The following is a 23,635-nucleotide window of genomic DNA, read 5'->3' as shown; positions in this document are numbered from 1 at the left end:
TTGAAACCCATACATTTTGCATACTTCTTTTGAAATGAATGGATCCATGTTATGCACTCAATGGGTGATGTCCATGTTGCAACCGAAACATTTTTTTTTTTTTATAAAACTGCATTCTGATATCGCTTTCCAAAGTATTTTTAGAACAAACCAGCTTTTCAGCACCTGTCTAGCTGATAGCATGATTGTTTTCACCAACATGAACAAAAGGTGCAATTATATCCTGTTCCTATGTTACACGTTTTTATGTTCTGTTCGCTTTTTCAATGATTTTCCAGTTTGATCCGTTTGAAAATGATCATGTGACTGACATGGGATTTGATTTGCACGTCCTTTCTTTTTTGTCAGGAGAGTTCTTTGAGTTGTTTTCATAGCATTAGTTTTCTTAAGTCACATCAACTGAATTTTTAAGCAAATGAGTTATATCTTTAATGTTATTACTTTATGGTAAATACAAGCATTTTTTTGTAATGTATATTTGGGTGTTATTACTAGTATAAAAGTTGTATCACCTACGTTGGTTTCTGGAAAAGTTGCCCTTGCATCAGTAACGCAGGGTTTGTCACAGGTGTAAGACCTGCCTGGATTGGAATTGGAATTGGAATATAAAATTTAGGCCAGAAACCAAGCGTTGGGACCTGTGAGGTCATTCAGTTCTGAAAGGGAAATTGAGAGTAAAGGAGGTTGAAAGGTGTAACAGGACACAAACCTCGCAGTTGCACTATGAAATAATTGTTAGGAGAGTGTGGAAAGTAAGATGGAAAAAATATAATATGAACGGAGGTACAGTAAAAAGAATGAAAGGGGTTGCAGCTAGCGGCCGAAGGGACTCTGCAAAGAAGCTTCAGGAATGCCTACTGTGAACCGCGTGAGGTACGCTGATGGCACTACTCCTCTACGGGGAAGACCTGTATAGATTTGGTATTCAGTCTGATAGTAACTGTAGTCAGTGATATAAAACAGTAGATACCAAAGATTTCATCGAGTGCAATTAGGTCATTCTTACCTTAAACAAACTCCTTAGGATCACAGCGCAGACAACCTCAAGTGTGATCTTTCCTTCGAAAGGTGGTCTGCACAAAATAAGACTTTTAAGCCTAAAAAGAGAACCTTTCTAACTGTCAGAACAGAACTAAGGAAGGGGATAAGGAAAGTACAGTCCACTTAAATAACAGCTGGGAGATTTTTCTTCTACTGGTTCACTTTATAATGAGTATGTTTCGAGGTTGTTCTTTATCCATTTGATTATTTCGACGTTTTGAAATTACTTAATAAACAACCTTCCTTTTGAGCCTCATTATGGCAAGGAAAAAACAATTTTTCAAACAGTGTGTTCAGTGACACCTACATCTACATTTGGAGTGTTAAAGGAATCACTTAGATGTATGGATTACAGCTGACGCTTCAAGTTCCTGTGGACCATGCACCTTAGACACATACTTGTTATATTAACTAATTGCCGTGAACTCGTGTTGGAATTAAATAACACCTCGTCATTTCCAACATCATTCATCCAGAGAACGTGTATTCACTTGACTTTTCCGACCTCTTATCTCTGTTCCGTTGATCTTGAGGCCTGAGTCTCTTTCACCTAAATTTATCATTCCATTCAAAATGAAAAATGGAAAATCGTGATGTCGTTATAAGTAATGTAGTGTGCTCAGCCACCGCAGGTCAAAACGTATTCAGTGAGGTTTAGTGACCGTGCTGCAATACCTCGAGACGAATGAAGAAATTTAAGTTCATTAGTCAGCTGAAGCTGAATATGATAAGTAATTTTCACTTCTCCCGAAACTTTCATAAACAATTGGGTAAAAGTCTAAGGGAAGGTGTGAAAAAAAATGTTTGGTTGTAAATAAACTAAAAGCCAACAAAATATTATGAATCTTAGTTTCATGAGTCTGTAAAAGAATAATCTAACCAATTCAAATATTTAAACTGTACATTTTAGCTGAAGGGCGCAGAATCTTTAGCATCTAGCAATCAATGTTTATTTCAAGTATTATGCTCTGTTAATCTTAATGATTAACAATACGATCCGTGTCAAAATTATTGTTATTAATGTCGACTAAGGAACTCTGGCCATTTATTTGAGTCTTATGGCCATTTTTTATTCATGTATATTTTTTAAAGCAATCTATCATCGCCGACATATGTAATCTGTTACGTCGCCTCTCCAGATTCGGGCTGCTGTCTTCACATTATTAGTTTCCTTATCGAAAGTTTGCAGATTTTCTGATCGAAAGTGTTCCTACATCGACTTATGGTGTGTGCGTGCGTCTCTGTTTTCATTGTGTAATATTTCCCCTTTCAAGGTGCTTGTACTTTGTTTTACGTAATACCTTGTATACGGTCCGTTAGCCGTGTCCTCACGAAGGAGCAATCGAAGATATTTTCTATCATAATTACCCAAGATTCTTGTAATAGGCACTTTGACATAATCCCGAGATACCTTGGCAGATCCTTTAGAAGTTAACATAAACTTTCCTCATTCTAATTGTATGGTTGTTTCCAACCCTTTAATAACTGCAGGGAGGAAGGACGTAAGAACAATAAAGTCGTTTAAATCAGATCTACAGCTGTTACCGGCGTTGAATGTAATTCGAGTAAGGGGGAGGAGGATAAAGATATTTGGGAAGCCTGTGTCACGGCGCGTTCTCAGGTAATGTTGTGTTCATGAATATAGCTTACAGTTCTTATATCAGGTTTTGCAAAAATAAAAAGATATTAATTCAGTAAATAGGAGGTCCAATTTTTTTTAGTGATAGTCTACTGGAAAAGAAATACTGCGTTATGAGATATGTGATAACAAGACGGAATCCGTGGATATCGGAATACACAAAAAAGCAAAAGGTACTTGTAGAAAAATTTCAGAGATGAAAAATGCAAAATGGGACTTGCTAATTACTCAAGTATAGAAAGCGAAGTTAAACGAAGCGCAAAAGAGATGAGAGAGATTATCTGGAAAAGCAGGCGGATGATGATAATAAAGCAATGTATTTAGGGAATGTCATTGGTATTAAAGTAGCCTGCATAATTATTAGTGAAATGTGCTTAGTTGATAACAAAAGATGAAAATCTATGTCAAAAGGAGGGATGGTCAATAATAATATCAGAAGAAGGAAAAAGACGACACTGGGAGGGACATTTTTGGAAGGTCACGAGTAAGAGGTACTATACAATATAGGGATAAATATACAAGAAGTTGAGGACCTGAATGTACTGTAGAATGAATTTAAAGCTTTGGAAGTGGAATCGGTGATAAAGAAACTTTGGATAGGAAAACACCTGGCTATGATGGAATCACTGCAGAGTTGATTTTAGCTGAAAATTAGATAACACCTCCCCTACTAACTAAACTAAAGACTATGGAGCAAGGAAACAAAGCCTGATGACTTGGAACAGGCAGTCATACCAAACGCGACTTAACTGAATGCGGTAAATGTAGAGGTACTGTGTTCCACTTCTGTTGGTTTGATGAAAATATAGTTTATTTATTCTCATTAGATTGAACAAATAATCAATAAAATGCTTACAGATGAAGATTCAGAAAAGGCACTTGTTTCATATATCAGATATTTGTTTTAAGAAAAATTTTGTAGCAGTGTAAGTGATTTGAAGATCCCTTCTGGTGATTATGCGAAGGCATTTAACAGACAAACGTTAAGGAAGATCTTGGCGTCACCATAGTATTTTCCTTAAATATATAAAGCTAGCTTGAAAAACATCTTGAACGACGTAGATGAAAAGTTAATGTTGATAGGGTTTTGTTGAGGGAATTTGCAATAATTAGCGGGGTTTCATAAGGAATGTTATTTCACCTTTGCTGTTTGTCGTTTTCATAGATTTTATATTGAAGAAAGTAGATGGAGACAGAAAAAAGGGTTTAGATTGGAGTAAGAATAGAAACCTGACAAACTTAAGAATATGCAGGTGATGCTGTTTAAATCAGCAAAACACCACAAGATTTACAAAGCTTGCTTAATAGGATACATTACATATCTAGAGAGAAGGAACTGAAAATAAATCTGAGAAAAACAAGTAATGAAACACAAAGGGTTGAAGTAGCGTTAGAAGGGGAAAGGATTAATGAAGTCGAAACTTTCAAATATTTGTGAATAATGATATCCAGTACGGGTTACAATGAACTAGAATTTAGTGAAAGACTGGAAACTTGGTATAATGAATAAGATGTGGAAGTCAAATAGACTGAAACTTCATACAAAAGATCATATATTAGCCTAATACGATGTACTGCTGTAGAAACATGAATCATAGTATAACAGTGAAACTATATCTAAAAGATTTTGTCAATTTGAGAAGACTGCATTAAGAAAAATATTAGGAATCAAATGGCAGAATAGAGCGAGAAATTATACTATAAGGGAAATTAAAGAAGTTTTGTGAGTTGATGAGATAATGATGAAGTGCAGACGGTTGTTTTTTTTTTTATTACGCTGGACTTATGCCAGCACGGGCTCTTCACAGAGCAGCCCGTTAGGGGCAGATGTAGATGGCATAGACATAAATGCCCACCCTCTCTGGGATGATTAGTACTCTGATAGTGTCAGCCGAGCTTCTGGGGGCACCAGAAGATTTAGGAGACCCAGACCTACTTAAATGAACAGTAGGAGACGGGAGGTTGGAGATGAGTGAAGATTTGTGGATGAAAAAACAAGAGACGCAAGTGACGGAATGTCATGCAGAGTCGTCCCTTGGTGTTGGAAGCCATGATGTTGGTGATGATCACGATAAATATCCTTTACCAAGATTAACTCCTGAGATTTAGTTGCCTTATTGAAATCTACAGATTTTTTCCTTACGGTATAATCGTTTTATCGGGAAAAATCATTACTGTGTCTCTTATTCTGCTTATCAATTAATATAGCAATCGCAGTTCAGTACATAATTTGAGTCACCTTGGATTAATGACAGTAAAAATATTAATTCTGGTGCAACGTACAGGATGAAATCACCTCCCTGGAAAACCCCAAGCAGCAATTATAAATATGTTTTTGTTATCTCCGAAGCATATCAAAGAAAAAACAAAAGATAGCAGACGTGAAGTGTTCAGTCGATGGCTATGAACCACGATAGCACTCATATGGCTGAACAGGCATGTTCCTGCACAGTCGCATGCGCACAAAGAAACGCACAATTAAGCTATAATAAAGAAAAAAAGGCAGGATGAGAAGTTGGTGTTCCTCCATAAAGCAGGCGATTATGAATAATGACCCTTTGTAAAATCTCTCTTACGCCGCGCGGCTCTGCAATGTATGATACCGCTATTAAGTTACTCTGTCATGGCCTTATCTCGATGCTCTACATTATCATCTCTCCTTCGTACCTTGTGTGTGTGTGTGTGTGTGTGTGTGAGTGAGAGAGAGAGAGAGGGAGAGAGTTATAATTCCAGGTGTGGATCTCTCCCCGACTCCTTTTATACTGTATATGGGACAGCCCCCTTGGCCCCATGACCACTGCACTTTTATCGGCCTCTTTATCCGCAGCTAGGCTATGGTTAGACAATCAGAAGAGAGCTATTTATCCAGTCAAAGAAACCTCCAATCCACCTTCATCGTGGCTGTCATAAACAAATCATCTTCCCATTTATCTCAGAACAGTTACGCTCGAAAAGGTAAAATACGCATGAATAGTTTTGTGTGAAATGTGATTGAGTTATGAAACTTTATAATGACGAGAAAGAATCGAAAATATGAAACGCACTGTAATATAAGTACGCTTGAAAAGACGCTGAAGTATGGTAAATGAAGGCTTTATATCCGTTTTGATGGACACGCAGTGGTTTGGTTCCGTCAGTGCTCCTCACGTGATGCACTGTAGGCATTACTAAAGGGTGTTTGCAACGTACCTTTGGCCATACCTGCTGCCACGTTTTAGCCTTTTATTCCCCCACTCGCTCTTCTTCAGTCTTCCGGTCGAACACCTAGTACAACTGAGGGGTTTTCTCCTTTTTCTATCTTTAAATCCGTGTACTTCATTTCCTTTATTTTCTGGGTCTCTTTATCATACCGTCCAACTAATCAAGCTTTCCCTTTTCATTGTCTTAAGAGCTGAATGGCCGGAAGTGCCTCAGTGCATAGCCTGACAGCCTAAATTTTAATTCATATAAAATCTTTCAGCCTGTAGCATCATATATAAATATGTGTATGTATGTGTATATACATTTATATATGTATATATACATATATGAATGTGTGTATATATATATATATATATATATATATATATATATATATATATATATATATATATATATATATATATATATATATATATATATATACTATATATATACTATATATATATATACTATATATATATATATATATATATATATATATATATATATATATATATATTGTGTAATGGTTATTTGGTGGAACAATCCTGTTCTGGTTGTTCCCTTGTTTCACCTGTCCTCTTGTGTTTGTTTTTTCTTGGTGGCGAGTTGACGTCTGTCATGGGGTGCTTGACAGCGTTAGTCAGGTTTTGGATGGCGATCTGAGAGGTTCTGGCAAAAATCAATTATGAAGGCAACAGCAGCATGGTTGAATGGCAGTAATGGAGCAGCTGGAAGTCATTTTGATGGACGGGTCTGTGGTACCTGTTTGACTACGAGGAGGATGAGGACCTCTTCGTCTGGGTGTGTGTGATGGCTTCTTCATTGGTAGCAGCATGGACGGGTCTGTGGTACCTGTTTGACCTCGACGGGAGGATGAGGACCTCTCTGTCTCTGTGTGTGATGTTTTCTTCATTTGTAGTGGCATGGACGGGTCTGTGGTACCTATTTGACCTCGACAGGAGGATGAGGACCTCTCTGTCTGTGTGTAATGGTTTCTTCATTGGTAGCGGCATAGACGGGTCTGTGGTACCTGTTTGGCTTCGACGGGAGGATGAGGACCTCTCTGCCTCTGTGTTTGATGGCTTCTTAATTGGTAACAGCATGGACGGGTCTGTGGTACCTGTTTGACTTCGACGGGAGGATGAGGACCTCTCCGTCTGGGTGTGTGTGATGGCTTCTTCATTGGTAGTAGCATGGACGGGTCTGTGGTAACTGTTTGACTTCGATGGGAGGATGAGGACCTCTCCGTCTGGGTGTGTGTGATGGCTTCTTCATTGGTAGTCACATGGATAGGTCTGTGGTACCTGTTTGACTTCGACGGGAGGATGAGGACCTCTCTGTCTGGGTGTGTGTAATGGCTTCTTCATTGGTAGTAGCATGGATGGGTCTGTGGTACCTGTTTGATTTCGACAGGAGGATGAGGACTTCGACGGGAGGATGAGGACCTCTCCGTCCGGGTGTGTGATGGCTTCTTCATTGGTAACAGCATGGACGGGTCTGTAGTACCAGTTTGACTTCGATGGGAGGATGAGAACTTCGACGGGAGGATGAGGACCTCTCCGTCTGGGTGTGTGATGGCTTCTTCATTGGTAGCAGCATGGACGGGTCTGTGGTACCTGTTTGGCTTCGACAGGAGGATGAGGACCTCTGTGCCCCTGTATGTGATGGCTTCTTCATTGGTAACAGCATGGACAGGTCTGTGGTAACTGTTTGACTTCGACGGGAGGATGAGGACCTCTCCGTCTGGGTGTGTGTGATGGCTTCTTCATTGGTAGTCACATGGATAGGTCTGTGGTACCTGTTTGACTTCAACGGGAGGATGAGGACCTCTCTGTCTGGGTGTGTGTGATGGCTTCTTCATTGGTAGTAGCATGGACGGGTCTGTGGTACCTGTTTGATTTCGACAGGAGGATGAGGACTTCGACGGGAGGATGAGGACCTCTCCGTCCGGGTGTGTGATGGCTTCTTCATTGGTAACAGCATGGACGGGTCTGTAGTACCAGTTTGACTTCGATGGGAGGATGAGAACTTCGACGGGAGGATGAGGACCTCTCCGTCTGGGTGTGTGATGGCTTCTTCATTGGTAGCAGCATGGACGGGTCTGTGGTACATGTTTAACTTCGATGAGAGGATGAGGACCTCTCCGTCTGGGTGTGTGATGGCTTCTTCATTGGTAGCAGCATGGGCGGGTCTGTGGTACCAGTTTGACTTTGACGGGAGGATGAGGACCTGTCCGTCTGGGTGTGTGTGATGGCTTCTTCATTGGTAGTAGCATGGACGGGTCTGTGGTACCTGTTTGACTTCGACAGGAGGATGAGGACCTCTCCATCTGGGTGTGTGATGGCATTTTCATTGGTAGCAGCATGGACGGGTCTGTGGTACCTGTTTGACTTCAACGGGAGGATGAGGATCTCTCCGTCTGGGTGTGTGTGATGGCTTCTTCATTGGTAGTAGCATGGACGGGTCTGTGGTACCTGTTTGACTTCGACGGGAGGATGAGGACTTCGTCGGGAGGATGATGACCTCTCCGTCTGGGTGTGTGATGGCATTTTCATTGGTAGCAGTATGGATGGGTCTGTGGTACCTGTTTGACTTCGACGGGAGGATGAGGATCTCTCCGTCTGGGTGTGTGTGATGGCTTCTTCATTGGTAGTAGCATGGACAGGTCTGTGGTACCTGTTTGACTTCGACCGGAGGATGACTTCGTCGGGGGATGATGACCTCCGTCTGGGTGTGTGATGGCATTTTCATTGGTAGCAGCATGGACGGGTCTGTGGTACCTGTTTAACTTCGACGGGAGGATGAGGATCTCTCCGTCTGGGTGTGTGTAATGGCTACTTCATTGGTAGCAGCATGGACGGGGGTCTGTGGTACCTGGTCACTTCTACAGGAGGATGAGGACCTCTCCGTCTATCGTTATAGCCTCTTCAATAACAGCTTGATTTTTTCTGTTTATTTTGGTGTTAATTATAATTTTTCATTACATTATTATAATTGTGGTGTCGAGCAGTGCATGGTTCTGATAATATTGTAGTATGATTTGTCTGATGGATTTGTCTATTGATGCCTTTACTGGTTTTAAATATTGTTATATTTGTTAATTGATCATTTCGTGTTTTCGCTACCCAAAACCTGGTCTCACTTGTAATTAATGTACATTAATTTGCATAATAAATAAATTAGTTTTAAGGTAATTTGATAGTTTTGCTTTGTCCTCCTCCGTCTTTAGTCTCACCTTCCGTGAGTCATTCAAGCCCAATTTCTTGTTTTTATTTTAAACCTGCTGGTCTCTAAAAGACGAGACCATTACAATATATATATTATATACAGTACATATATAATATATATGGTGTTGTTATTTATGTAATTTAGATTGTCAAGCTATGCAATGAGGCACTTTCGGCCATTCAGTGGTTAAACAGTGAAAAGGAAGAGTTTGCAGAGATCTGTCTTCCTCATTTCTCTTTTTTCTGCTATTTTCTCCTTCTGTCATGCCTGTCATGCTAATGACATGTTACATTTTACTCTTGAGCGTCTAAGGAAATGAAGTACCTCCTTTCTTTCATTGCTTCATCTTGTTGGCTTCCATTTACATTCGTGATTTTGCGTTTACTAACATTCACTTTCGTCTCTCTTCTTTTACAAACACTTAAACTAGTTTTTCACCAGCTGCCCCAGTTTCTCTTTCCAATGATGAACTAATGCTTTATTATCTGTAAACATCAGTCAATCCACACGTCAATCACAACCAATTTTCCCATCCAAAAAATTTCCATCTGTGTATGTTCTTCTTCCCCAGACCTTTTTCATCACTTCAAATGAGAATTTCAAGCAGACATGGAGACACAGTGCTTCTTTGTCTTTTTGCATCTTGTGAGCAAAACGATTCTCTCCTTTCTTCCATCTTACTTTCCAACCTCTCCTAACAATTGATTCATAGTGCAACTGCAAGGTTTTCAACTTTCAAATCTTTTACTGTAGTTTTCCGTTTCAGCCCTGAATGACCTCATAGGTCCCAGTGCTTGGCCTTTGGCCTAAATTCTATATTCAATTCTTCTGTCTGCATTCTCAGACACAAACTTTGCTTTCTGCTTAGGAACTTCTAATGAATCTGTACAAATAACACTATAATAAACCATTCATCGTCAACATCTTTCACATCACGCATATTTTTACTATATACTTATTATAATAGTTTTCTGGGTCAGTATACTCAAACGGAACTTTTTCCCCTCCTGATATCAACATAAATTTCTCAAAAATCTTACAATGCACCAGCTCATGTAGGCTGAGCAGTGTTATTTCCCTATTAATCTTATTATCAGCTTTGTTACATTTCTGGGAAGTTATTCGATTCAGCATTATAATTACTCTCTCCATCACCTGTGAATTTGATAAGCAGTTGGTGCCTGTCTACTTTTCAACTTTTAAATAGTTCTTGCGTACTCAGTAAACACTTGCAGAGGCGTTCACAAATTCACAATAAATTCTTCATCTTTTGTCTCGTGCAGATTTACCTCCTTCGTCATTCATCACCTTTTTAAAATACTCACTACATAGACAAATGACAGCATTTCTTCCGACAGGATTCCCTCATTTGAATATTTTTATTTTAAAATCAGTTTGCTCTCATAATTAGCAGGAAATCTTAATTACATTCTTTCAGCTGAAAACAGTAGGGTCAAATCAGCAGGAGCGAAACAATGCAGAAACGAGAAATCTGAGGACTTATCCACAAGGTACACGTGAGATCTCTCGACCTCGGGCTTGTCACGTGTTTGATTCAGCAGTCAACAATTACTCCATAGAGAGAGAGAGAGAGAGAGAGGCTTCTGGTTTATTACCGAAGTCGTTGTGACCTATTTGCCGCCACCACATTCGGTGGTCTTGTCCTCTGTATTCAACCTTTTTATGTGTTTAAAGGAAAAGAAAGGCTTTTGTTTCGGTCATTAATCGGGGTTATCTCCTTTTGCTATAATCACAGCAAAAGAGTATAAGTTTTGTCATATCTGCGATTTCCATGGCTTCTTTGTTCATATACCGTTCTTATTTTCGTATCTTAGTTTATTAAATTCTGCAATGCAGATATTTAATCATATTCTTCTTGGATCTCTCTTTCTTCTTCTTCTTCTTCCTCTCCTTCTTGTTCTTTTTCTTCTTCTGCTTTTGAGAGAAGTGAGGAAAGCTTGATGAAAATTTCACTCATGTCATAACAAAGTGTGGCGATAAACATCCGTAGACACGGGAATATTCCTGTACCTTCCTGGCTTTGTTGCTGCAGTAGGACCATAATGTTATTTGCTTTAATCGTGTGTTACGCTTCAGTCTGTAAATTGATCAGTGCAATAAACTGTTGCTTTTAAATCATTGCGTGTATTTGCTGAATTTAACAGTTCTTTTAAATAACTGTTGTATAGCCATCCGTTTTAAATGTTACTCAGTACCATACTTACCTTACAAGTTTAGTCATTTGCTGTGTCTAACAAACAGTGACTATATAGTCAGTTCCGAAGAGAAACAAAAAATCCGTTTCTTAAACAAATACTCTGGCACTGAAGGATACATGAGGCCTTAACAGGGTTACTTCAGGTATTCTTTCATGCGCTAACCATTAGTCAGGGTGAACCAGGTTGAATATCACAGGAACTTGAAATGGGATATTGTTTGTATTTAGCATTGTAGTTTAGTCGTTTTTTATTACCGTATCAGTAAAAGCAGTAGTGCAGATCGTAAAAATTTATCCCACGGATCGTCTTTGGGATTTTATATACTCTCTCTCTCTCTCTCTCTCTCTCTCTCTCTCTCTCTCTCTCTCTCTCTCTCTCTCTCTCTCTCTCTGCAGTAGTGCAGATCGTAAAAATTTATCCCACGGGTCGTCTTTGAGGTTTTATATATTCTCTCTCTCTCTCTCTCTCTCTCTCTCTCTCTCTCTCTCTCTCTCTCTCTCTCTCTCTCTGCAGTAGTGCAGATCGTAAAGTATCCACAGGTCGTCTTTGAGGTTTTATATATTCTCTCTCTCTCTCTCTCTCTCTCTCTCTCTCTCTCTCTCTCTCTCTCTCTCTCTCTCTCTCTCTCTCTCTGTGTGTGATCGTTTGAAGAAAGAAGCTGCCAATAATGCAAGATGATTAACAGACATAATGTACTTGCGTACTTTTTAGTTCAGTTGCACATTAGCTTCAGTAATCGGCGGGTTTATCCTTTTGTTGATCATGCACTCGCGTCTTTATTAACTGTGTATTTACTTATTTGCCAAATTGTCATTCCTAAATTACTTAACGCTATTTTATCAACAAACTTCTATTCTATGGAATCTTCATGCAACTGGTACTTTTCTATAAATGAAAATGCTTCAGTATTCGTTAAGCTCTCTCTCTCTCTCTCTCTCTCTCTCTCTCTCTCTCTCTCTCTCTCTCTCTCTCTCTCTCTCTCTCATAACTGATTTTTACCTGACATTAAATTCAACCATTCTCACCATTTTACTTAGGAAGGCTTTCCTTGGGTTTACGACCCTTGAGACCTCTTTATGATTTACAGTAACATTTCAAACTTGTGCCTTTTTCGAAATATTCCCTCTTGACTTGGGTCTTTTCCTTTTTGTATATTTCCTTCTAAATCCTTTTATTCGCTGGTGTGAAACCTTTTCCCACGCTTTTTATTGTCTCTCTCTCTCTCTCTCTCTCTCTCTCTCTCTCTCTCTCTCTCTCTCTCTCTCTCTCTCTCTCTCTCTCCAGCCTGTCATGGGTTGTAATCAATGTTGAGCAGAGGATATCATTCCGAAGGAGTATCATGTTATTTCCAAATAGGCGTGCGTGAGTGCTATTAGCTTTCGCTTAAGAACTATATGATCACCATGATAGTGACCTGATCTTACCATACATAAACATTGTTTAAGGACTCTAGACCTGTAAAGTGTTTCTCCACTCCTGCACTTGCACACATTTTATGTATATATAATATATATATATATATATATATATATATATATATATATATATATATATATATATATATATATATATATATATAGATATATAGATATATAGATATATATATATATATATATATATATGTCTGTTAATCAGTGATATATATATATATATATATATATATATATATATATATATATATATATATATATATATATATATATATATATTACTGAGCTAACACAGTTTATCATCAATAATTCAAATTAAATATAACAAGTATTCTCGCTAACTATTAAAAATGTTATACAATGACATACATAAATACCTATATTCAATTTAATGCTCGTGACAACCCACATACGCAAACACACACACACATTATATATATATATATATATATATATATATATATTTATATATTGAATATAGGTAGTTATGTATTTCAGTATATTTACATACATGTGTGTGTGTATTGAATATAGGTATTTATGCATTTCAATGTATTTTGTTAGTTCGTGAGAATAATTGTTATATTTGATTTTGAATTTCTGACAACAAAACTGTGTAAACTCAGTGAATTTTCACTCTCCTTCAGTTTCCATTTTAGCATCTACTCTTAACTACATTAGTTTATAACGGCGTATTGGTAATCATCTATGTAAAATAAACATCACTCCGATATTATCAGTGAGTTGTGGTATGGGCTGTAACTCCCTTCACGACCATGCCATGCCTGGTAAACAACTGTAACCGTAAGAGACTCGCATTATGTGTTAATGTTAATTTTTGTTTATTGTTTATATTGAAGTAACTATGAAATGCGGCAGATTTCAATTAAATTACATTTCTCCACGAACGTTTAACCCTCATATTCTTTTTCTTTTTTCAGGTAAGTAACCCAAGACCCTAATATTTCTGTATGATGTGTGATGTACTCGTAAGGTAAGCAAGGGAGCAGATAGTCTTCACCTAATATAATGCAAAACAGTATTGCAGCTTTGTTTATGTCTTTTATCTCTCGAAAGTTTTGGAATGGAGGAAAAAATAATAACTACGAATTTGGGTGTTATCCTTTCACTCGTGTCTGGCGCCCCATGAATTCATGTTGAAACATTAAGGTATGAAATCAGGAACTCGTTTCCTCTGCCAATTTATTTCAATGTATTCCTTAACTGTTAGTCAAAGTATATTCCTTTTATTGTATTTTGAATACAAACTTTTGGTCGATTCTCTAAGAAAGTAAGTAATAGTCAAATTCAAGTTCCTCATGTATGTGCATTCATTAACTTATATGGTTCTGTGCATATACAGTGATGTGTATAGTCTGAGTCTGAAGATATATATATATATATATATATATATATATATATATATATATATATATATATATATATATATATATATATATATATATATATATGCGTGTTTGTGTGTAATTGGAATAACCACAATGCCATCTTAACTTGTCAGCTTCTTCACCTTTTGGCTACCCTTGTCACTACAAAACCTAAGATCCAAATGAAACAGTATGAAGCAATTCTGACGTCCGTAGCAGGAATCGATCCTGCATCCAGAGTGCTGTGGTGACTTCGTTCTGATATTCAGGATGCTGGATCGAATCCTGCTACGGACGTCAGAATAGAAAGCATAATCTTTCATTTGGGTCTCACACCTTGTGGCAGTGGTAAGTGTGTCCAAATGTGAGAAATTTAGAAGGTGAGGGGTCATTGTAGTTTGTGCATTTACAAAAGTATTGAGTAAAAAGTGACCAGTAGATTATATATATATATATATATATATATATATATATATATATATATATATATATATATATATATATATATATATATATATATATATATATATCAATGCAACATGAAGGAACGTGTGGCAGGAATATCACTAAATCCACGTCAGAAGGTGAGTGAAAACTGGTACCTTGAACAAGTACTTTCGTTGTTTATTCTACATTTTCAGGTTCACACTGAATACAAAAGAAGTTGACAGAGCTGTATATACAAAAACAGAAGGGCGGGGGACGGGGTTACAGTTTGTTAATCTGGGCAGCATGTTCTTTAAGCAAAAAAAAAAACAGGGGCAAAAGATCAAGGGTGGAGATTAACATTCCTGGTGGACGTAGCTCAATAAACACAGTCTCTAGCAGATTCCTTTTCCGATGGTCATTGACCTTGTAGATTATCATTGACTTATACCTGTTCATCGCATGGCCTGTCTTAAGCCAATGATCCATTATTTGATAAGCCTCTTGAAATGGCACATTTGTGTTGGAAGCTTCTTACTTTTAGTCCTTTTGATGTTTGATCAATATAAATCTTATTACATTCTTTGCAAGGAATACTGTGTACAATATTGTTTGATTTGGGCGGGCTATTCTTAATTAGTTTATTTTTTAAAATATTATTATATTTAAATACTAAGTTAATATCAATAGTTTTTAAAATGGGCGCTGCAGGAATGAAATTAGGATGAAATGTTAAACAGCGAATATTCTTAAGTTTTTTGTTAACACTAGTTGTCTTTTTTGCTTTATTTTTACAAAGTTCTAAAAATATGGAGGGTAACATAATGAATCTCCTATTTTATCAGTAATTTTAAACTCCTCTTCCAAAAATTCAGGACTACAAATTCTAAGAGCTCTAAGATACATACTGAAAAATATTGACGCCTTAATTTGTTTAGCATGGTTAGAGTAAAAATGAATATATGACAAATTATTCGTGGGTTTCCTATATACTTTAAAACAAAAATTAGTGTTATTTCTAATAACTAAGACATCCAAAAATGGTATACAATTAATTTCTTCATATTCTATTGTGAATTTTATATATGGTACAAGATTATTAATTTTTACATTTTCTTTTACAATACAAAAACAATCGTCTACATATCTAACCCAAAACATCTTAGAGAATAGATTTCTTGGAATAAGTCTAGACTCAAAGAATTCCATGTAAATATTAGACAAAAGTGGGGAAAGAGGGTTCCCCATAGCCATACCAAATATTTGTGCATAAAAACTACCATTGAAAGTGAATTTACAATTTTTTATACAAAGGGATATCAAATTGATAATAACATTCATAGGTAATTCTAGATTATACAAGTCCAAATGGTGCTTGATAAATATTAAATTAAGTCATCAATAGGAACTTTAGTAAATCAAGATGTCACATCAAAACTGGTTAATTTGTCAGTACTGGATAATTCAATTTGGGAAAGTCTAGCACAGAAATCAACAGAGTTTTGTAAATGGGAATTTGAAATAGTACTCAGAATAGGTGATAGTAATTTAACTAGATGTTTAGAAAGTTTATAACTAATAGAACCGGTTGAACTGATAATGGGCGGAATAGGAAAATCTCTTTTATGGGTTTTGATTAATCCGTGCATGTAAGGTAAGGATGGGCCAATCGTTGACACTTTCTCTTTTATTGAACCGAATTCCTTTAGTATAGTTTTAATTTCAGAACTGAAAATTTTTATGACATCAGCTAATGGGTCTTTCCGTAGTTTTTGGAAGTACTAGAATCAGATAATAAGTTCTCCACTTTTTTCTACATACCTAATTTTATCCATTGTTACAAAACAATTGGATTTGTCAGAAGCTTTAGTAATTCATAAACCTTCCCTCGTTTCAAAGTCCATTTTTCACTCACCTTCTGACATTAGTTTAGTGATGTATATATATATATATATATATATATATATATATATATATATATATATATATATATATATATATATATATATATATATATATATATTTATATATATATATATTACACTGTATATGTATGTATACATATATTATGTGTATATATACATATACATATATATGTATATGTATGTATAATTGTGCGTATGTATGTGTGTATATATAATGTTGTGTATTTATTTGCTTTTGCGTTAGTAATTTAATTTTGAATCAGTTATGGAAACGTTGACTCCAACTGATGACCTGCCTTAAGACTCGTATTCTCCATACGATTTCTCTACCCTCAGCACGCTGTTCGCAAAGACTGAAGTACAGTATAAATGGTTATCTAAACTTACAATTTATCCTTGACGTACTTCAGTGCATGAGTCTTCTAATATTCCTCTTTTTCACAACTTGTGTTTTCCTCTGTTACCCAACACAATCTTTCTTTTTCCGGTTTTAGTTGCGTCTTCTAAGGATTTTTCCCTTCGCTTCACACGTTGCGCCATGATACACCGTAAGATTGGCAAGAACAGGTAACTGGCTCTCATGTTCCACAGGTTTGAAGTGAAGGTAATCCTAGTACATCATTATCAGCCTTATCTGGATGAAAAAGGTCGATCTGAGGTCACACACCTCCTCAGAGGTCAGGTTCAATATGTTTCCGTGTTGGGATGATCTACGTGATGAGGGGTGGTGTTACTTGTGGTATCACCTTTTTATTCATGTTTTCAGATAATTACAGATGCTGCGAAGATTTGACCTACTTCATCCTATCACTCATTTTTTTATTGATATAAAAATTTTGGCCATTGTGCACTCATACTTTTTTTTTCTGAAGCAACTAGAAACAAGACCAGAATAAAAGAGATTTAGATTTCTGAGATAAAGTCTCCGAAAGAGAGGAACACCCTTTGCGAGGAAGATGAGGTTGCTCCGCATGTAATAGCCTTTACCGATTCAGAGCCAGTGTGAGTGATATTTATTGTAACTTAAGACACCCGTCTGGAAGTTCTTGCAAAACAGCGATGCCAAAAAAGGTACATTACGACGGAGTATTAGGGAACCCCCACACGTATTGGTAGCTTAGCATGAGATTTGAACATTGGGTTTAACTGACCCATTTCCATAAAGTAAGTTTGCCAAAACTTTCTTTTTGTGAGCTTTTTATTTTTTTTCTAGTGATGCATGCTCATCGCAACCCATTCCTTACCTCATTCACTATATGGAGTACGTTTGTATTTGATGTACATCACCTTAATTTTGTTATGCAAAGTATTTTCGCAATGATCTTGGGTTGAATTCTGCTTTCCTGGGCTATGATAGTTTTTATTTTATACTGTTCTTCATTTTATCAAATGTGTTACTTTTTATGATACCGTGCTCTGAAGTGTTTCACTATGGTATACCGTTTTGGGTTATCAATCACGGTCTTCCGCGAAGTGTCTTAATTACCGTTCTTTTGTGCACCAATCGAAACGCATACCTTGACCTTTTTTGTTCCCTTTTTTGTATGAGTCGTTCTCACGACTATTGAGAAGAAAAAAAATCTTGGCATGTTTCTCATTTACATTCTTGAGTGATGTTTCTTTTATTTTAACCTTAATGTAATATGCCATAGGTTATCTCAACTGTTGCGCGAGAGAGGTTGGGGATAAGAAGTATCGGGTTTATTTTTCTCTGGGAGAAGTGGTTAATAAATTTGATTTTATTGTATTGGTCTTATTATTACACGTAAATTACTGTAACTTTTCGACTAATTAATGTTTTCTATCCGGATGACTAGCAATTTATTTACATCAGGCGTCCAGATCCACCTCAGCAGTCCTTTGTTATTCTGATTGTTATTGCAATCTCAAGACTTGACTCTGCGTTCCCCCATATAAAAAAGATGAAAATAGAGATAATGGTCGTTCGGCATCGCAGTGTTCGTTAAAATCCCAAAAGCATCAGTCCTGTTATCATTGTGACCCACCAGTTCATCTGATGTCAGTTTCGGAAATTCATGTATCTTGAGTTTTTATATATTTTGGTATACTTATTGCGTCTCATTTGTTTATTTACTTATTTATTTCTACAAAGGGTTATGATACGGGCAACTGGATGCCCTTTTCCAGGCCAGGCATGATGGAAATAACGAAAACCTTGGGTTTGGTGGCTCATATACATAAATTTATTTATTATTTATTGAATCATGGAAATGTATTATTAAAATCCGTCGGGCCTCTCTCTCTCTCTCTCTCTCTCTCTCTCTCTCTCTCTCTCTCTCTCTCTCCCGAGAGAACGTGGAAATGAAACGATCATTCTTCAGACATCTTATCGCAAAGTATCGTTCGTCATTCATCGTATCGTAAAATATTCTCTGTTTTGGAAATCGCGCTTTCAGCATCCATCAAAATGTCAGTTATCAGTTCTTTCTCTCAATTTTACTGTCTCTGAAGTCTCGTTATCTCAAGCCTCATCTTCACTTCTTGTATAAAGTCCTTTAAATATTACAAGAGTTTGAAGGTTCTTTAGTCTGTGCTTATATACAAAATGGACATTATCTGCTTTCCATATGTGACTTTTAAAGATATAAAATTCTTTGGGAATCTATAGCTTTAAGCTTGCGACCACAAATTCATACTCTCAGTGTCCACGATACACAGTGGTTTCATAACACACACACACACACACACATTATATATATATATATATATATATATATATATATATATATATATATATATATATATATATATATATATACATATACATACATATACATACTGTATATGTGTGTGTGTCTGTGTCCATGTTTAAATCAAGCATTGTGCATGTAAGGATATGCGGTATGGCCTACCTCAAGAGGAAAAATATATCGAGTGATATTCATCCTATCCGTAATCGTGATGGTACACGTCTTGGTGCATAAGTGATTCCGATTCTATATCAAGATCTCGTGGCAAAGGGACGCGCGATGGCCCAGGCCGATAGCTTTGATAGCCGAGGCGATAAGAGAAAGATAGCCGCCACTCGCCCCGAGAGGGTCTATCGTGTCAAGAACGCGTTAAAGGTAAAACGCCCCGTCACTCCCCGCCTCTCCTCTGGCGAACTTTGGCCCAATCCACGCTCTTTTGGGGATGGAGGTATCCATAACGTTCGCGCTACACTTGTGAGAGACATCATTTGAGAACGAGTTTTTGGAGCCTCTCATATCCCCTAAATAAAACCTTTCCCCACGGCCTGACCCATCAACTCACACCTTTTTGGTACACCTGATTGGTCCTCCCGTCTGGTGCTAACTCACTTCACTGAGACGGATTGCCAGCTATTGGTTGAAAGTGGAATCTCCCAGCGTAGACAGTTGTTTCTCAGCAGAACTCTATCTGTTCCTCAACGTAAACGTTTGAAAAAGTATTCGTAGATTTATTGTCTTAAATTTAATGGCAGTCATCATGGTGTTTTTATTTCAACTAAATAAATATTAGTCCTCGTAAATGGAAACAACTGCAGACGAAATAGTAGCAGGAAATTTTATTCTTCTCTTAACTAATAACCTAGAAACGATATCCTTAATTAAAATTAAAAAAGAGCCCTTCCACTTACGTCATATTTGAACCATATTAGGTTTGCATACCTTTGACAGATTTCCTTCGAACCAGAACGCTTTCATTGTTATGGTCGTAGAGCTGATTAACCCTGTGACCCTAATCCATGAAAACTAGGGCACGATTTTAATGCTTTATGATTTTTAAATCTGTTAAAACGTGGTTTGATTCTTCCTCCTTTTTCCCCTAAACTATTTCCATTCAATATGGTTGTGTACTATTTCACAAAGATTACTTAGTCGATAATAATATAGAGGTACTTTTTTATATATAGCGATAACCATCTTAACTTTCCTGCCAAAGTTCCTTTCTTCTACCTTGTCATTAGAATGAGTTGGCTTTGCAAGAATTTTGTCTGCTATTGGCTCACAATTATTATTAAAATGTTTGAGAAATTAAGCTCTACTTTACTATTTATCTTTGATATATTTTCCCCCTGTGTGTAATGGCAAGGAAATTCTTTACGTTTTACAATAATTTTTTTATGATTTAAAATAACGAATTGCATTTTTCTTAATTAAGAAGGTTGATCGTGGTTTGTTTTAAATGGTACCATTTATTTTGTCCAAAAATTATATATTGACGAATTTAATTATATGTAGGATGAGAATAATAATAAAGAAAATATATCAAATATTTTTTCCTGAGAAAACGCGTAATTTATAGCACATCTGCATTTATAACGATATATATGTACCTTAAATATAGGAAGTAATTCCTATCACAGCTAGACTTGGTATTTTTCAGTAAATCGTAAGTGAAATGCATTTTTAACTATAAAAAGATGATTAGATAATTTACATACATGTCATCAAGTCATTCACTTTCATTAACTTATTAGTTACTGATACTTAGAAGCATCTCTCAATATACTTTGAGCCAGATACACTTCAAATATCGAGGTACCGTTTCGCAGTGGGCAGTGGTACCGGCAGGTTCCATTACTTCATGAAGTTGTCGGTTTTCGTCCAGTAATAGTGATTATACTCATTATAATTAGGAAGGGAGTTACTATTATTATTTGCAGTAGCAGTAATAATTACAAAAGAAAAGTTGCTTCCTCTTTGCTTACTTTTAGCCTTCATTTGAACAAATAATAATTGTATTCCTTATTTGAAACGTACCTATCATTTCCCGTTGATCATTTTTCTTATTACGATGACAGCGGTGACAGTAATGAAATAAATTTGTATTTTTTTTCATACTCAAATAGAATTTCTGACTATTTATGAGCCTTTGAGAGGACTTAAATATAGACATGAAGTGGAGGTTTGTAATCATTTAATTGTTTTTCCTATCTTTTTTATTTAATCTTTTCCGTAACAGTGCTGCGATTTTGATGACTTCATCTTCATATCCTCCTTCTATTTTCGCATGCTCTTTCATCACGCTGTTTGTTTCCATACTTAAAAAACACAAACAAGCAAACGCGTCATTCCGCTTTACATTGCCAAGTGTTCGGCAGGAATCGGAGTCACGTCTCGTTGATTAAGATCTCTGTATGTCAAAGAACTTACCACAGTTTCGTTAGCCTTGTCTGTCAGTCCTCCCCTCCTTCGTCTTGAGTAATTATGCGTTGTTATCGTGACTCTCTTCAATCTGCGATATTGCAAGGTCGGCTTTTATAGTTCACCTCTAATCATTTCGCTCTCCCCTCGTGCCTCAAGTTCCTCCTCTTTTATGCCTCGGTGTCATTCGGGCTTCATGTCTCCCCGCCAAGTATTGCATGCAGCTGCCCCCCCTCCCCCGGCCCCTCTCTCTCTCTCTCTCTCTCTCTCTCTCTCTCTCTCTCTCTCTCTCTCTCTCTCAGCTGTTTGAAGGAGTAGATACAATAATTTAGTGCAGAAATTGGATTGAATGTCAGGGCTCCAGATGAAACGGTAAAATAAATTTCTTTAGCCGATTATTAATTTCATTCTACTGTTCTCCATTTTTGGCAAGTGGAATTACGAAACATTTATTATGAAATATTTTAATAACATTTCAGATCGCCGAGCATATTTTTTTTTTTTAAACTTCCTGTAACTGAAGAGTAATTGCATTCGTACCATGCCTAATTCATGTAGCATTTGTTATGTTTTATTCAGGTTTGGTGCAAGTAATTCTAAATAGTTTTCTTTAACAGAGGGTTACTGATGTTGTGACTCTACTTTTGTGTTTTGTTGATACGTTTGAGTTATGCAGAAACGGTGAGAGTATTTCAGGTTACTCAATGAAATCTTGAAAGAACTTATTTATTTATGTTAATTGACATTTGCGCGTAGATGAATAGATATTTTGCTCTGTGAAGATGTGAAGATGCTTATACTTTTTTCGGCTACGCAAATTGAACCCTGAAAAATAATGGAAAAGTAATTGTAACTTCGGGAAGACTAGTGTGAGTTGATGCATCATTTACCTATTAACTTTAAAAGTTCATCATTTGAAAGCATTTTCCTACTTCGCAACTTTATTGTTGGCGCTTAAATGTTTATTGCGATAAATTGATGATACCTCGGAAATAAAATTTGATCTTAAAGACACAGCCAAGAATGGCCCTTATTACTTTATACTCTCTTGTAAGACGATCTGTACAAGATGTAGGATTATAACCCTCAAATTACGCTCTGTCAAAAGTTGTAAGGTCATAGGTCTCATGTCTTACTCGTCTGGAAGTTCGATTAAGTATGGCCATGGGTAACCTAAACCATTGATAACTGTTTAGGCAATATTGCTGAATAGAAGCTTAATATAATATCAGCTGCCAGTCCGTTACCTATGTTCAAGCAAAACCGTAAATATAATATTCTGATATTTTCATTAATTTATTTTTCTTTAGGTATCTACAAAGAGAATCCTGCACGTCTCTCTGAGTACAGATTCTTATGTTTTATTTTTTTGCTCTTTTTTTTCAAAGAAGCTTGTTAATTTCTATGGTTTTTAAAGGCGAGATTTAGTTTTAACTGATATTCTTAAGTATCTCTAGGCTTGCGTCTTGTCAAGTTTCCCTCTCTTCACAACTTTGTGGGAATTTGCAGCGGTCCTGCCCTCACATTCAAACTCACACTCTCAATTCAATCCATGATCGATTTCTTCGTCTATGTCCAAGTTCTATCTTCCTTTTGCCGTAACTAATTTTATGATTTGGAAGGAACTCTGCTGGAGTTTCGCGTAAAAACAGAAAGTATCATAAAAAGAGTATTACAAATGAAGAGACTCAGCAAAGACAACTATTATTTTAAAAACTTTATTAACCTGTAGTAATTCAGCTTTAAAGTGACAGCAGAGGCCATATTAACTAGTTTTTTTATCAGTTTTAGTCAATTATAGTTTTTTTTTAATTCAATGGATTTACCAGTATGCTTTCAAGCATATGAAAAAGTAGGACCCTTTGACACCTTTTAACAAGATACGCGTAGAACGACACTTTAGGCTACATGTCGGAGTGAATGATTATTGCAAACACGGTGTTCACCAAAAATTTAAGTCCCTAACTACATTACTCCATGACTAAGTTCGATAGTTAATTATTAAAAGTTTATTTATGCTTTAAGGC

The sequence above is a fragment of the Macrobrachium rosenbergii genome, chromosome 51, assembly GCF_040412425.1.
Source record: "Macrobrachium rosenbergii isolate ZJJX-2024 chromosome 51, ASM4041242v1, whole genome shotgun sequence".
NCBI classification, from domain to species: Eukaryota; Metazoa; Arthropoda; class Malacostraca; order Decapoda; family Palaemonidae; genus Macrobrachium; species Macrobrachium rosenbergii.
Note: the sequence above shows the minus strand (reverse complement) of the source record.